Source organism: Cyphomyrmex costatus, unplaced genomic scaffold (assembly GCF_001594065.2).
Source record: "Cyphomyrmex costatus isolate MS0001 unplaced genomic scaffold, Ccosl1.0 scaffold36, whole genome shotgun sequence".
Classification (NCBI taxonomy): Eukaryota; Metazoa; Arthropoda; class Insecta; order Hymenoptera; family Formicidae; genus Cyphomyrmex; species Cyphomyrmex costatus.
The window spans coordinates 1,956,664-1,974,169 of NW_017277774.1; positions in this window are offsets into that span (position 1 = coordinate 1,956,664).

A 17,506-nucleotide genomic window follows, 5' to 3' on the forward strand; every position below is an offset into this window, starting at 1 on the left:
TTCAGTTTGAGGCAGTTTTTCAGGCAAAAATATGAGCAATTTACGTTGACACCTAACCTATAGTTATTTCTAGTATTAATACATTATTATTAAAATATATAGTTCATTCATATAAATGGCTTCAGATTTTGAGCATTTTTTTGAGCGCAACAACTGAAGGCAAAACGTATACGTTACATCTTTCTTGGGATTCTAAGTATAGTTTTACTTCTCAGTTACTAAACAGTTATCCTCGTTTCTACCGATAATTTTATTCTCGGTTCAACTTAATTTGGCATCAGTTTTTCCAATTCTAAGAATTAGGAAAAGATGAAAAGCAAGTTTTGAATCGAAATTAAAATTATTAGTAGTTAATCTACAATACATTAGCGTGGGTATTAATAATATAACTGTCCAGTAATTGCTCAACAAATGCCTGGAATTTCTACCGGGGACCTTTCAACTAGAATATAGTTAACGGCTCTCTCGATAAGTTTGAGGCAGTTTTGTATAACTGCCCAAGTCGACGAGTATATAACATTCGTGCACTTTCGCCGCATCATTCCTTATATATCGACGAAGGATTTCGCTCTCGGCGTCGTATTCTGAATGAAACCTCGGGCGAGACCGCGCCTGTGAGGAACCAGCGAGGGGTCAACGTTCCCTTTCCCCCCCAAGGACGGCCAGGGAAAAGTTAAAGAAGCCGAGGATGGGACGAGACGCGAGGAAGAGGCAGAGTAAAAGAGTTGCGTATACGCGAAAGGGGGAACGGATGCGAAGAGGCGTCGAAGAAATGAGACACAACGGGAAGAAAATGCGGTGAAAAAGAAAAAAGGAACAGACGGAATGAAATCGATTCTCACTCTCTTAACCCTTGACTACAGTTGAGTATCGAGTCACATTGACCTTATCGTGCACAGCGCGCGCAAAGAAAATGCTGAGTAAAACGGAGTAGTAGATACGTCTATCTATCCCCCTTTTCATAGATAATACGTGATTCAAAGAAATCATCACGTGAGTGATTTCTAAATCGATAACTCGCGATGCGAGCAGAAGAAACAAGTGCGAGCAACAATTATTCCACGCTACTTCAATGGCGATGAATTGAAATCGCCCGTCTTCGAAACCGCAGTGCTAACTGCACTGCGATCGTGCTACAATTTTATACATAATTCTCGAGCAGTCAGGCGATTTGCTGAGATCACCACCGACGACTTTTTCGAATTTTTCATCTCGAAGATACACTTTAGAACTCGAGAATGTCTCTTGCGTTGGAATTATATAATTTGGAGCTATATATAATTCCCGGAGCAGACCGAGTGTATTTTTGTACAGAAGGGAAGTAGGCGTGGTGGTGCCCCACACACGAGGGGGTTAATCCTTTTAAGTCGCAAGCTCGTGACATCGTTAGGATAAAAGCAGAATGTAATTGTCAAGACCGCGCCTAATTCGTGACGTACACGCTATATTCTCGTTTCTCCGCGAATATACGCCACCGCGACCGACGGCGTATGCCGATAAGTAGGGTGACACGAGAGTAATTTGGCGCGACAGCAATTAGAAGTATATCGCTCGACGCGGGAAATCGCTCGTATACGATACGAAGCAATAAACTAAAAAGGAAATGTCCCTCTTATAATATACGTAAGAAGGATAACGCATACCACGCCGGCGGCGTGTTTTTCATCGACGGTGCACCGGAAATAAGTTTATCTCGTTTATCTCACCTCCGTTCACCTCGACCGTTTACGTACATATATCGTTCAATCCGATATGAACGCTATCATCGCCGCGAATATAATTTGAATCGTTTTGCATGTTATACAATACCGCGCGTCGCGTACGTTCCTCGAGTCTCCGCGGCGAATAATTTCGATAATTTCAACGTCAATTATTCTATCCCCGCGATTACTGCAAGAAAATCAATTTTACATATTATATGTTGTGTTTTACCAGTTTGACGACGCATCGATAACAACATAAAAAGAGCCTTCGCATGGAATATACGAAACACAAAACGTACATTATACATTATAAAAGTGGAAGAGAAAATGAAAGGGGAAAATTATTGAATATCTCATTGTACATAATATTTCGTATAGAGCGGAAACACACAGATTCTTGCGTAACGAATAGCGCATAAGAAAATGAACCAAAGTCAAAGTCCTTCACTTCCTCCCTTTCCACGAAATAAAAGAGTCTGGTTATAATCTCCTTATTATGCGTTATGCAAGAATCTGTGCTCTTACAATAGAATTTGTAGTCGGTTTTGAAAAAAAAAAAAAGATACGTAGACACGAGCTCCTTGCTTGCTTGCGTTACAATGTATTTGTTATCGATGCGATTGTGTAATCACAACTATCTACGTTATATCGATCGACATTGGTCGAGTGAACTCACGCGTCGATGATTAATTATCGTCCCCATAAATACCTCGTTGCCAATACGATATCACCGAAAATCATCGACGCGAGATAGGCTCGCTCGATATATTTAAACTTCCGGTCGAAAGTCGACGAAACGCCTCGTCAAGCTACTCCGTTTTCTAACCCCATCGCACTCGGGAGTAATCGGACGAAGGCGAGAAGAAAAAGATAGATAGATAGGGAGGGAAAAAAGAAATATCTCTGCCTCGTCGAGATATACCGGGTGTACCCGGAGGAAAGGTCAATACTTGAACAGAACGATAGTATCGTTGTAAATAAAAGATTTCTTACGAACGTATGACGAATTCTGGATAATTTATATTATCCCGAGATATCATTATTTACTCGAGAGAAAGAGACGGAGGAGTAAGAGTGGAATAACAAATTGGTCCGACCGTGTAGTCGGACCAATAACTGCAGTGAGAGGGAAAGAGAGAAGGAGAACGAAACACTTGGATCGATGACGCGTAACGAATTCTTCTTCGGACAGGTCGATGAAGAGGAGTGCTAGAAACAGAGACATTCGAGCCGCACGGTAAATGAATGAAAGGCGCGGCGGGAGGAGGTGGGAGGAGAGGGAAGGACGGACGGTCGGCAGAGGGAAAGAGAGGGAACGATCGCCGGAGAGGCCGGATGTGACGCGACAACGACGACTTGCTCGTATAGATTGCCATTGCACTCGCTACTCGCGCAAAACCAGACCAGAGAGGAAGAAACGAGTCGGCAGGACATAGACAAGGAGGAGAGATCGCGAGCAAAAAGTGAGTGAGAAAAGGAGAGAGAGAGAGAGAGAGAGAGAGAGAGAGGGGGGGGGGGGGAAGAGAGAGGAGGGGGCGGGACGGGGCGGAAGGGCGAAGAGGATAGAAGGAGAGAGGAGATCGAAATGGAGGAACGTGAGATAACGGAGTTGGCAAACATGAAGATAGCGTGGCGGTGGTATTCTCGTGTTACTCGTACGAGAAAGAGAGAGTGAAAGAGAATAAGAGAACGCGCGAGAGGAGGAGGGTAGAGTATAGAGAGACGGAGAGAAAGAGAGAGTACGCCGATTACATAGCGAGATTCGAGTCGCGAGAGTTCGATCCGCTACTGGAGTCGAGAGAGCTCGATAGGCTTAGCCTTAGGATATCGAGAGTACGTCTGCGCGCGCGTGTAGGATTACTTACTGCACGATTAACACGATCCAGGTATCGATATACCGCGTCGTATCTAAAGAGACACACACACACCACGTCACTGCCGCAGAAGGTCGCGCGGGTGTTCGCGAATGGATTTATCATAGTAAAATGCAATCGAATCGCAGCCGCGTTACTGGCTGCGAATACAGAATACTTAGTAGACGAGGTAGACACTCAACATCATCGCGTGATAGGCATTAACGTCATTACGTTTTACAACGATTAACTTTTTGCTCGGTAATAGAGAAACGAAAGAAGGTCAGTTCTTTTGCGAAAGATATACCGGTGCGTGTAATATTTTCGCGTTCTTTTATTCCCGCAGCGCGACTTCTCGCATACACGCGTTATACGTATTTCTTCCCGGTCGCGTTAGATAAATATCGTAAGTATTCGATAAATCGATAAAGCCCTCGAAAATTGGAGATGAACAAAATAGCCGTCGCACGCATATAACGACGAGAGGTTCAACGAAGCATCGTGGAAATGCTGCTTTAAACTCTCCTCGACTTAATCTTGTACAGCGAATACATTTTTAAGTGATAAAACAATCGAATGCGTATTGATAAAACATTTTTTTTTTATTGTTTCCACTCCACTCCCTCGCAGTGTATTTAGGCGATTAGTATGGCAATAAACAACTCAAATATAAATACTTTGTGAATGAGTGCCGACTTCCGGACTATCTTGGAAACCGTTTCCTACCTATATGACGAGGCGATGAATAAACGGGGGCAACGGTCATTATGCGCAATATAATACCAGCTACCGATATGCACATACATTCGCTTTTCCTGCTATTCACTCTTTAGCTGCGATATGACGTCTGCCACGCGAGTTTTAAGTAAAACAAAAAGTAACAGAGAGAGGGTTAACAGACTTTATCTGGAACTGTATCGTTTTCCCATCTGCGCAATCAGAATTCTAGTACGAGATACAATAAACTAAAGCCCTGCACTGCACAATGAAGAAAATATTAGGACAATAGGAATAAATTACTACGATTTTCAAGTGTATTGTATAAAACCATGCTTCGGTGTAACGCAGTTTCTACAACAGATTGAAATCGAGATTGAAATCTTAACGCTTTACTCCTAATATCTCTTCCATTGTGCGTGCATGCCAGTCTCTGTAATTCATCGTATAAGATCAAGAGCGTCATTAGCGCGGAGGTAATTGATGCGACGTTGCAACATCGCGTTATTACGAGAAACGACAATTACGCATTGTTCATTCGCGGATATTTGTAAATTAATTATCGCAAAGAATGTCCCCTCGGCGCGAGTTCTCAATGGGACATTGTAGAAGTCGCGCCGCCGTGAAAAATTCACGCCGAGAGTCGCCGAGAGGCTCCTGCTATGTTTTCACGCGTCGCCCCGACCGCGCCGCGCCGCACCTTGTCCCGCCACTCGAGTCGCCTACTTTTGCGCCATGCGTGGAAATCATGGTTTCATTCATGCCGGATCGACTCGACTTCGCGGCGTATATGGCGCGCTCGTGCGTGCGTGCGTGCGTGCTTGCGTGCGTGCGTGCGCGCAGCCGCTGCAACCCGCGAGCGAGAACGCCGCTCCGCGATCTACCTTCTCTCGCGGTTGCCGAACACAATCGATGCGTATCTCTCGTGGTGTCGTGTGTTCGCTTGCACGTAAGAAGATACGCACGTACGCACGCACGGCCGCGTGTGCGAAAGTCGCGCGGCGACTCCGCGGGCCCGAGCGTGGTGCCAATGAGAGCGAGCCTCTGTGTCAATATGCACACGCACACGGACACCCGCGCTATATAACGGGTGTCTCTCGCGGACACGGCTCGCGCGCCTCTCGGGGAGCCTCTTGCGAAAGATTTATAGCGGCGCGCGAACGCGTGTTCACGGCGATATACTTGTAGGCAAAATAATATTCACCAGAGAGTGTGACTCGTCGCTTTACCTGACTTGACCTACGACACACTTTCTATTCTGAAAATATAACGGGGCCGCATGGCGATAACCAACGACGATAACTAATTGCATAATTCATGCGCGCATCGGAATTCAAGAGTCTGAAGATATTTTACGGAAATCTTATCGGTAAGGTATAAACACCGCTTTTGGAAATTCAACGCGAGAGCGGTCGTCTGGATTTCGGTCCGTACAATCAATAACGTTCGTAATGACGAAAGAGAGAGAGAGAGAGAGAGAGAGAGGAGCAGGAGAGTGCACGTGCGTGTGCGCGACGGTGTGAGTTTTACGAACGGAAAGGCGACGGCGACTTTCTCGCGAACTTTCTACACCTGTGGGTTTCATTCACCGCTTCGCCCCTGTGACTGGTTCGGTCTCTATGAAAGCGTAGTGTGACTCAATGCGCGCAACGAGTCACGCTCGTCTAACCGTCGATGGAGTTGGCACGAAGTCGCGCGACCTCGTCCAAGAGAGAGAGATAGTGACGCGGAGAAGGAGACGGGCAGATTTATCGTGTTCCGCGAGAAAATCCTCTGAGAACAAATGTGCAATGAAAATACATCGAAGTGTGAGCGGCTAAAAATATTGAGGAAAATAGAACCGCGAGGAGAGGATAACGCGGAAAATTCTAAAAGATCCCCAATTCGCTTAATCAAGAGTCTAGGAAGAAAGAGAGATATATATTGTATATAAATGATATTAAATATATATATCGTCACGTATAACGTAATATTGAAAATATATCGAAACGTGTTCGTGGAAAGAGCGAAATGAGATCGTTTCCTCTTTTTTTTTTTTCTTTATCTTTGAACGTTCGGCGTAATTCGGGAGCAAATTCTAAAGTACTTTAATTAAACGATGCATCGAGAGATGGGAGGAGATAAAAAGATAGAGCGAGAAAAAGAGAGAGAACTCGATTTCTCGATCGATTTCCGCCGGCGAACGACGCAGATATTTTTCGGGGATTTATCGCTCCCGGCCGTCTCCGGCGAGTATCGCGCGCGGCCGACGATGATTAGCGCCAGCTTGGAAACAACAAGGCGGAATTTCGTAAACGAGCACGCCGCGCGCACAGCACGCGGTTTCCAGATTTACCCGGCGTTCTCTTTCTCTCTCGCCGACGCGAGTCTCCTCGCTTCCAGATGTTCCATCCGCGTTTTGCCAAGAGAACCGAATGCGCCGTATAAATAGTACACATAGTACCGCGAGCGTAAAGCCTTACGTCCACTATGCTAAGAAATCGGTCTAAGATCTCGGATAAAGAAAGAATCGACCAATCACATGTCGATCGAACGACCGTGAATTGTTCAAACGTGATTTGTCAATCCCTGGTCGGAGCTGCCACAAATTTCTTCATCCTCAAATTCCATCGTTTCTCTCTCTCTCTCTCTCTCTCTCTCTCTCTCCTGGGTTTCCAAAGAAAATTTCATTATTTTCCCTGACTTTTAATATTTTGAAATGTTTTCATTTTCGACCTCTAATTTATAAACCGTCAAATATTCTATCCAAAGAGAAATCGAACGTATAGCAGTGCAGTGAAGTACTATTAATGTGTGTGGACACTGCACTTGCATTTGATTGTTAAGTTGGTAGTATTCCAAAACAGCAAAGATGCGATGCACGCGTATTAAACTTCCTTAAAGCTAAGAATTTTAATTCTCCAGAAAACGTAAAGTTTTCTAACTTTTCTCTCGATCCCATCACTCGATACTCCTAGTTTTTCAAACAAAACTAATTTGCAGAACCTAATCATATAATTAAGAGTTCATTCTTTTGCTATTCGGGACTCGAGATCTTGGACCGATTTCTAGCATCGTAGAAAATCCGAGTAAACACGTCACCTACTACATAGATTTCACGTTGAAACGACGACATTATCGTAGCTGCTTCGGCATTTAAACTCGAGCATTTTTTCATTCTAATTTGAACGTCAATCGAAGCAAATATTCGTACACGAGTATCCCTCGTTCGATTCAACGAAACATTCAAAGGGATAGAAATGCGTCTTTTTAAATGACTCGACGAATGAAATACAATACGTTATTAATTTTAGAGCAATTATGAGAATAGGACGTTCGAATTATTAACAATTTTTTTTGTAACTCTCGCTACGTTCAAGAGGACATCTGGCTAAGAGCTCTCCCCGGTATACGCTCTTATTAATGATACTAGCACGCTGTGAATCGGCTGTTATGCGCTCATTACGAAACCCTGCTTCTCCTCTCGTCGACCACGGAGCTTGGGCAAATAAACAGAAACGCGGAGCGACGGGCGGAATAAAAAGAGAAGCGTCGGGAGCCAGTTGGTCCGGGTCATTTGCCCGACAGCCGTCCATCCCGGACGTCGTTTTTCCGACGAAATCGTATACGCCGCTTTTGATAAACCTTCATCGACCGCCGGAGGATATTATTATATATTTGGTGGAATGTTAATATCATCCATTTCGCTCGTCGCCACGATGCCCGCCAATGACAGCCGTAATATTACTGTAGTATTATCGTAATGACAGCCGCATTACCGGCGTATTTGTGCCGGTAGCGCGACACAATAGCGAGCGACATTACGTCACAAAGGATGAGGTGACGTTCGAGCTAATTCAGACGTTTTTGTCCATTTATAAGCCAGCCAGACAAAGGTGAAAGCGAGAAAAGTGGAGTGTCTTTCTTGATCTTTACAGCGCTTGGAAGCAACGTGTGTCTGTGTGTCGAATTTGGAGGCAAAAATTTTTCAGCTTTCTCGTCCTCCAAAGCCTCCTTTCACACAATAATTTTCTGAAGGTCGGTAAAATTCACTTAAACTCTTAGGACCTTTTTCACAATGTATATGGTTATCTAGGGATTAAAGATTATTGTTCATCAATGAAGTACATTCATAAATTTCTCGATAACCTTTAATCTTCAGGTAACCATGTATTGAAAAAGTGAGCCCGGAGTTTAAGGGACCACTGATCTTGAAAGAATTCTGAAAACTTGCAATTCTTTCGAATCGTATCTTGAAACATGTGAGACCACGTGGAGCGGTTAACACGAGAGAGGAGATCACCACCACGGGAATACCCATTTCATCGTCTCGTGCACAATGTGCTATACGAAGAACCGTAAGAAAACCGAGGGAAGGGGGCGATTATGAATATTTTCGCGCACTCACCTGACAGAGTACAATCGGGGGAACCTCGTGGGAACGAGTTACCCTTGTCGAACACCGTTATTCTTAATCGCGCGTAATTATTTGTAATCAATCGAGGAGACGATCGTCCTATTCTCCCTATTATCGCACTTTTCTCATCATCCGGCCGCATGGTGTTCTTTCATTTAAGATCGTCTCGAGACGATCACTTAAAGAAAAGAACTGACTATCGCCTGTTTCTATCACTGCAGTTTTAATTTGAATCCCAGTTCCAAGTATACTAAGATTCTTCCTCTGTTAGTTGCAGTAATTGGAAAAAGACACATTGTTGGGGGTTATACTGTGTGCCGGGGGGACAGATTTTTAGCGAAAAATGACGCACTCACCGGTACGACTAGGGGGCCGTGGGGGCGCAGGATACTGGGGCGGCGTCAAGAGTGGCGGCTGCGGCGACACTTGAACAACGGCCGTGGGGTACGTTGAGCCGTGCTGGGACGTGGAGAACGTGGCTGGCGCAACCGTGGCCGCTGTCGTCGGCGTCGTCGTCGGAGCCTTCGTCGGCGGCGCCGTCGTCGTCGTAGCCGCCGTCGCTGCCGTATTATCCGTCGTCGCCGTCGACGCCGTACGTCGCGGCGCGTCCTCGCACCTCAAGACGTCGGCGGCGTTACGCGGTCGGAGCGGCCGCCGCGGGGGCAGCGCCGGGGGCGGGTTGTTGTCCGAGGTATCCACACTTTCGGCACTTTCGTTTCACCTGTACTCCCCTCACGCTCCCCCGGAATATGTATCAATGGTCGCGCACGACGCGCACTTGGACAGAGAGAGGGAATATGTATATATATATATATATATATATATATATATATCACGGCTATTAATTTATTAATCCTATAACATGCGAACGCGACAACCACAAAGCGAAATGTTGCCGCTTCGCCACTTCCGATGTATCCAAGAGAGAGACTGAACGTCGGTTCGTGAACTCGAATTCCACTCCTCTTCCTGCTACTCCTTCTCCTTCTCTTCTCTTCCTACTACTACTACTACTACTACTATACTGGTCGTCGCCGTTGCCGCTGTTTCTTCTACTACTCCTACTCCTTCTCACCGCTTCTCGCACTTCCGGCACAGGTCACAACGTCACAGCACGCAAGCACATACGTATCTCCCAAGGAGAGCACGATCCGGGAGTGCGGAAGAGCGACATTAGAGCCGAGTCGAAACGCACGCGCGCGCGCGCGCGCGGGTGCGAGCGAGCCAGCGAGCGAACGAATCCCGACTTTTCTCAACTCGATCGGGAGCGAGCGACGCCGCCGGCCGCTCGCGTCGACAGTTGGATAGACCGGCCGCGACAAACGTAGCAAAACGGAAGGAGATGTGTAATAGAGTGAGAGAGAAGAGAGAGAGAGAGAGAGAGAGAGAGACATGCGCGCGGTGACACGATATACAGCGAGGAGGAGAGATCGGTACACCGCGGGCTCCTCTCGCGCACTGGCCAGCTAACACATACACGAGACACGGCCCTCTTTCGGTGCCCCGACACGACGCGCTCTCGCCTGCCTGCCTGCCTGCTCGCCACCACCGTCTCTTTCTCTCTCCCTCTCTCTCTCTCTCTCTCTCTCGTCTGCGGAGCGCGTACACGCTCGCTCGCCGGAGCGAGCGAGACAGAGAGACCGAGTCTTGTGAGAGACTGCACGATCACTACCCGACACGCGAAAGAGACAGACGGGAAGGGAAAGAGAGAGAAAGAGAGAGAAAGAGATTAGTGGGGAGGGCCAGAGAGAGAGAGAGAGAGAGAGAGAGAGAAAGAGAGGCGACTCTGAATCTCGCGTAGGCCGTCTGCCAGTAAACAGCTCCTTCATTCACTGCTTATTTTATACGGGCGGCCCCCTATATGCTTCACAGAAATAGCCACCCTCGTTCTGTCCTCGTCGCACGCGTGCACGCACGTACGTACATTCGTACACGGGCCGGATACGTTCTCTCGCGTCGAGTTTGGTCTCCCCTCCCTCTCTCTCTCTCTCTCTCTCTTTCTCTCTGCCCCTCGTGTTTCTGGCCTCTCCTTTCTCTCGCGCTCCCGCATTCGTGTCACGCGGCTCGCATCTCGGATAACCGCGTTGGTCTTCGTGAAAAAGCGCCGTGCGGGAGTCGGTGGCCGCCGCACACCTCCTCGAGCATCCTACCACCCTCCGTGCGCGGCCTTCCCTCCTCGCCGGTGTCCTTTCTTCCCTCCCCCTACCGCCACACGAATTTTCGTCCCTGCCGCGCGGAGGCAAAGGGGTGTTTGACTTCTCGACGTGTTGACTGCGCGCGGGCGGACGATCGCCGCTGCGGCTACCTCTCCTCGTCGCGCGTTACGTCGTCGACGATGACGACAGGTGCGCAACGACGAATGCCGGTGACGTCTCTCCCGTGTCGCAATGGGAATTCAATCGAGTCTTCGACAATTCGTTCGACAAGAAGAAAAACCTCCACGTCGCCGTGCCGCGGATCTCACTCATGCATCTCCATTGTCGTCGGAACGAGCACCGCCGCCGGTAACTCTCCACTCTCCGAACTCGTCCGTCTAGGGAGTTCCTATAAAAAAAATAATACATTTTTTTTTGTTTATTATGGAAATATGCATTATTATAAATTTATGTATAACAAAATTTGTAATTTTTAGCAATGGATAGGTACTAAAAAACTAAAATAAAGTTTGAAATTTGAGAAAACGATTTTGATTGGCTGACAAGTGCGTGACGTCACACTGTAGTAAATCGTCTGCAATCGGCTGTTTATGCTGAAAGTCAAAGCAAAATTAACTCTTAAAAACTCTTTATATAAATTTCAAAATTAAAATAAAATGTCAAATAAACTAGATCCAAGTTTTATTAAAGCCAATTCGACAAATTTACCGAAAATAACTGTATTTATGGTTTGGGAATACATTGTTAATGATCGAGTGATATAATGCTCCAGAAGTTCGAGGAATAAAAGCAACTTTAGATGTAATAATTTTACAAATTCCCAAAATACCTTTACATTTAACATTCAATGTTTTAACTTACGTTTTAGGTTATGTTGGATATTTTTTACGAACATAATTAATATTTTTACAAATTTATAATATTAAAGCATAAAAAACACATTTTATATAAAACCTACATCGAAATGATCTTCACAACAAAAATAATTCCATTTTCTTGGTACATCAATACGATGTGCACTTTTAAAACACTTTTCTCACATTTTCAGCTTGAGGCACATAAAAAACAATTTTTCTGGTGTTTTAATTGTCATACTTTTACACAAAGATACAAAACACGTTTTGTATGTGTTGCCTTTGCTCATTTTTTTATTAATAAATTAATTTCCTGCTGAAAGAATTGTGGTTTCGTTGTTGCAGTCTGACGTCACAACGTGTTCGGGAGAGCTCGGTCGTATCCGGTACGTCTTCGGCATTTCAAATATTGCAATACTTTATTATTTATTTTCTTGCATAATTTGCGTTTAAAAATTATTTAAACATTGCAGTTAAAGATATACATATATAAATTATAAAATGTTATAGTTTTCAAAAATTATGAGAACTCCCTATTCCTGTGACAACGCTCCCCGAACGTGCCTACCTTCATATAAATCGCACGTTGTACCGCGTCTTCGGTGACGACATACACACCCACCGATGACGACAGTGACGATCTTTCGGCAGGGCGGTGGAAGGGACGAGGGGGGGGGGGGAAGGGGTTTGCGCCTCCGCCGCTGGTTCTCTTCTCGAATGGCGAGCCTCCGGTTGGACTAATGCACATGCAACGCATGCGACGCAGCAGCGCTCGCTCGCGTTTTCTCTAGGATACCGGGTATATACGCTCCGAGATACGCTCCAGCGCGACGGTGTATGTACACATACATACGTACTCGTTCGTGTACCGTTCTTCCTCTCTCTCTCTTCCTCACGGCGACAGTAGACCGGAGTGGAAGGAAGTAAAAAGAGACAGAGAGGAGAGGCCGAAGGGTGAGCGTCGCGGAGAGGGGGGCGCGCGGAGCGAGAGTGCGCGTGAACGAATGAGCGCGCGTCTGCCGTTCGCTCGCTCGGCTGATCGAGGGAGCAAGCGAGACTGTTGACGTTCGTCACAGACGCGCGGGAGTGAGACAGTCGCAGAGGTTCAGCTGGCTTCGGCGGCCATGCCGGTGCAGACAGATCGCGAGCCAGGGACGTACCATCGCCGGGGCCACTGAGGCTCACGACGACGTCTCTCTCTCCTTTTTCCGTCTCTTCTTCCCGAATCTCCGAAAATTCTCGGATTATCCACTCGAACGTTAATCTCGTATCCTCTCGTCTGTTTTATCGTGTGTCACGCGTGCCGTTTGTCGTCCTCGCGGCGTTTACCTAACCTCCGTCGACGACAGGGCGTCGCGCTTAGACATCGGGGAAAAGCTTCAGCTTGCGGTCTCACATAGAAAATGCCAGGACGCACTTCTCTTTTACGTCACAACGTCGCGCGATAACCGCGGTGTCCTACGTGCGCACGCTCCTCTCCGACTGCTCCGCACCGATTGCCGAGCCGAGAAGGGAACAAGGTGCATCCGCGGATGTCCGTCGTTGCTCGTGACGATACTTTGCCGAGGTTCGCGCACGACAAAAACGGGCCACCTCCAGCGAGTTCTCGCTAGCGTTTTTTTTTTCTCTCTCTCTCTCTCTTTTTTCTTCGCGGGTGCGAACGCGCCCCTAGGCTTTCTGTAAAACGACCGGCTGATGCTCGGCGCTGCTGCGCCGTTGGTAAACTCGCCGCTCGCGTATAAACAGCGCGAGCAACGTTCCATCCTCTTCTCCCTGCCAAACACGCTGTCACTCTTTCTCCATCTGTCCTCCGTAGGTGGGGTGCGCATGCGCGCTCCGACATTGAAAGGCGGGTTTACGCGCCCCGAGCTTGTGTGCTTACCCTGCTTTCGCGCGCGGGTGCTACACACAATACGCGCGCGCATACAGAGGCACCCACACGCGCGCGTCTCGCCCAGCCACCAAGGCACCGTGCCTGCGCGACCCTTCTCCCCCCTCCTCGCCCGCTCTGCGCTCGCGTGTACCGTACAAACAGCAGAGCCAGACGCGAATACTTCATTCATGCTCGTGTTGTGCGGCCAGGGCTGAATCGCAGCGCCGCGGTGCCTCCACCGCGTGGAGGAACAGAAGCGAGAACAAGTTTATCCTTTCGGAAGCGACCCAATTTCGAATCAAATTTCGACCTCCCACTAGAATTATGATATTGGCGACCTGTTAAAAGTCCGTGGCACGCGGACAAACTGAAGCGGTCAGACGTATCGTATAGGAATTACCCAGAGCTAAAAATGTTGACAATTCTTGGATGTGATTGACTTTATTCTTATTAGGCCGTAATCAAACTATACGCATTGAAAAGATTGAGACTGAAAGATTTGAATTTTGGCTAATCAAAATAATAGGAGCTAAAATTCCTTTCCTCTTTGGTGAAATTTCAATTTTTAATCTTCAATGCATGGTCTGATTCCAGCCTTACGGTTATCGTTGCAGAAAGGATTGCGTGTGGCAACTCTAAAACCAGAAATATACAGGCTGGGTCCACAACCTCGCTTTAAGGGGCCCTATAAGCCGTAAAGTCTTAAAAGAAATTGACCAATCATATTTGAATGTGAGAAAAATAATCTACTGTGATTGGTCAATTTCTTACGGCTTTAGGATCTCTTAAAGCGAAGTTGTGGACTCATCCATAGGAAACGTAAGGCTCTATCTACAATTGCGTACAGAATTTTAAATGGTTGTATAGTTGTAAGAATTGATCAATCGCGGTCGAATATTCTCCTCATATTTCACTTGATTGGTCAATTTTTTTACAACTACAATTATTTACAATTACACTTACAGCTATCATAGAACAAACGTAAAGTAATAAAGCGTAAGTAAAAAATAAGCGAATTAGCCAAATCACAGTAGAAAACGTAAAGCAATAATCTTACGTTCTCTACTTTGATCAGTCAATTTACTTATTGCTTATGTTTTACTGCTTAAATTTTTTATGTGCCGTGAGTCTTGGCATCTCGTGTCGCATGTTTATATTTACACTTTATGTGTTTACATACAACGCGGAGTTATGTAGTATACGTTATATTTTTGTTTCTCGCTGTCTTACATACGTTCCTTCCTGTTTGCCCGAGATAAAATCCATCGCGTGCTCATTACGCTTTATGTTTTTTTTTTTATATACATTACGACACTCGCTCTTTTCGATATCAAAATATCGCACGATATGAGGATACTGATTCTTCGTGAGGTAAAATAGATTGGATCTAGCGACGTCTACAACTATTTATTTTAAAGCGTAAAACTTTTAGCTCAGAGTCGTAAGAAATTGACCAATCACAGTGAATGTAAGGAGAATGATCGGTTTTGATTAGTTTATCTCTTAAGATTCAAGCTGCTTAAATTTTAAATAGCCTTAAAATCTCATTGTAGACACCGCTTGAGCTGCAACTCATTCCTTAAAAGTCGCGTTGAACGTGCAATATTGAATGCCCCTCCCCTCGCCCCGAGAGTTCTTTTCGGAGGACGAATTGCATTCGGGAGGAATTCAGCGGTAGTGAGTGATACTCGTTCAGGTGATCGAACGTCGTAACACCGATCCTGCGGCGCGTAAAGTATCGGGCTCCTCTCCCACATGTCGGGGCGACTCGGTTCTCTTCGTAAACGTCCGCCGACTACATCCTCTTTCGTCCTCGTCACTCGCTCCCGGCTCCCTCGACCTCCTCGTTTTCCCTTCCTGCCCCCCCCCCTCCTCCTCTCCCGCCGCCGCCGCCGTCGCACCGCGACTCGTTCACTCCATTTGCTCGCGGGTATGTCGTACGGAGGTGCTGTGTGTGTATTAAATATACGTTTGTGGGCGCGTTGCTCCTCCTATATACCCGCCTGTTCTAAGGCGGACGCGGCATGAGATGAGAGCGTAAAAAGCGATATTCCTCCTCGTCCTTGCTACAAACGGGACGGCACAATCGAGACCGGACGCGATTTTGACCCGGAATCATCGAGCACGTGGTTTAACGCGATTTTATTTTGAAGAAAAGGAAATACTCTGCGTATTGCCATAATCTAGGTCCACGACCTTGCTTTAAGAGGCTCTGAGCCGTAAAGCCATAAGAAATTGACCAATCACGGTCGATTACTTTTCTCATATTCAATTGTGATTGGTCAATTTCTCTTAAGGCTTTACGGCTTACAGCCTCTTAAAGCGAGGTTGTGGACCTAGACTTAAGCGGCGACTATGATGAGATTGTGAGGCTTAAACTTGAGCTTAAATCTTAAACCGTAAGTAATTGGCCAATCACAATCGAACGTGAACAGAATAATTGACTATTATTTGTAACTTTTTTACGGTTTAAAGTTTTATGTCTTATACAATTTCATTGTAGACGTTGCTTTATACACGCGAGTTCTTCGTTTAGGAATATTATACACAGAAAAATGTACAATACGCACATAATAATTACTTATTTCGAATATTTTAAAAGTTCGTATATCCTAAAATTTATCATAAATTCATCATACACGCATTAAATTTATTCAAAATATGTTCTGCATTCTAAGTTTAATATATTTCAATCAAGATTATTAAATTAAAATTTGTTTATCGTATAAAGTCACTTCTTCGATCAATTTTATAAAAAATATTCCTTAAAAAGATAAATTCATGTTTTTAATATATACTAAATTTTTTAAAATTTGTAATAAGTTTATTTTAAGATTATTATCAAAAAATATTTCTTGTTATAAACAATCGTTACTTAAAATAAAGTAAGTTGAAAAATATCATTTTTCTTACACTGAAGAAAAAAATGATTTATTTGATTAATTTAGTTGGCTTTATCTCTTTCGTTGACGAATTATGCATTTAAATCGAATATAATATGTCTGATTTCAATACATTATACATTTTTCTTCGAAAGAAATACAGATAATTAATTAAATCAAATGTGCAACTTTTTTCTCAGTGTACAACAAAATGTGTAATAAAATATTTTTCTATATATTCGAGAATTAATCCTTAAATGCCACACTATGAAAACAACATACTCAGTAGAGAGAGAGAGAGAAAGAGAGAGGGAGAGAGAGTCTATTCAACTTAATTCGATTATTTATAATTTTCATAAAAATTAACACATTGTAAAGAATTTTTCTTTCAAAATATCAGATATTAATAGTTATATCAAGAAAATATATCTTTATTAACTCCAAGTACACACGACAATTCTCCTATCTTTTACTACGATCGTTTGTGTTGGTTTTCATCACGTGTTAGTTTTCATCACTTTTACAAGAATTTAAAAATTATTAAGTTATTCTTACATGTATACTTAAACATCTTTAGAAATTATTTGTAAGATTGTGTGTTAAAGAAAAGGTATGCGAATATTATAATGAATCGCTGTTTCTACTAGTTGAAAGAAAAAGAATCGAACGACAAGGCACGAACGATCATGTGTGCTAATAGTTAATAAAACAAATTATAAGCGAATGAAGAAACATTGAAAAAGCATTGGAAAAAGAAAAGCGGAATGTGCCATCCCGAAAAAGTGTTTAATACTCGAGGCACGTCCGACTTGTTTAGGATAATTGGGAGATTGTATCATGCGGGCTTATACGGACCGCTTTTCGCTAAATTGGAAACTAACGACCTGACTAGTTAGTGTGCTTTTGTGTAGGCAGCGATCTCGCTTCGACGGATTTTATCGGGGAGGATGTTAGGATAAGGCGACAGGAAGTGCGTCGTCTGACGTTTGCGTCCGATGACGAACGTTGGCGATAACGTAAAGTATAATGTATACTTTGTGGAAGCTTTATTCATATGCATCTATGATATATG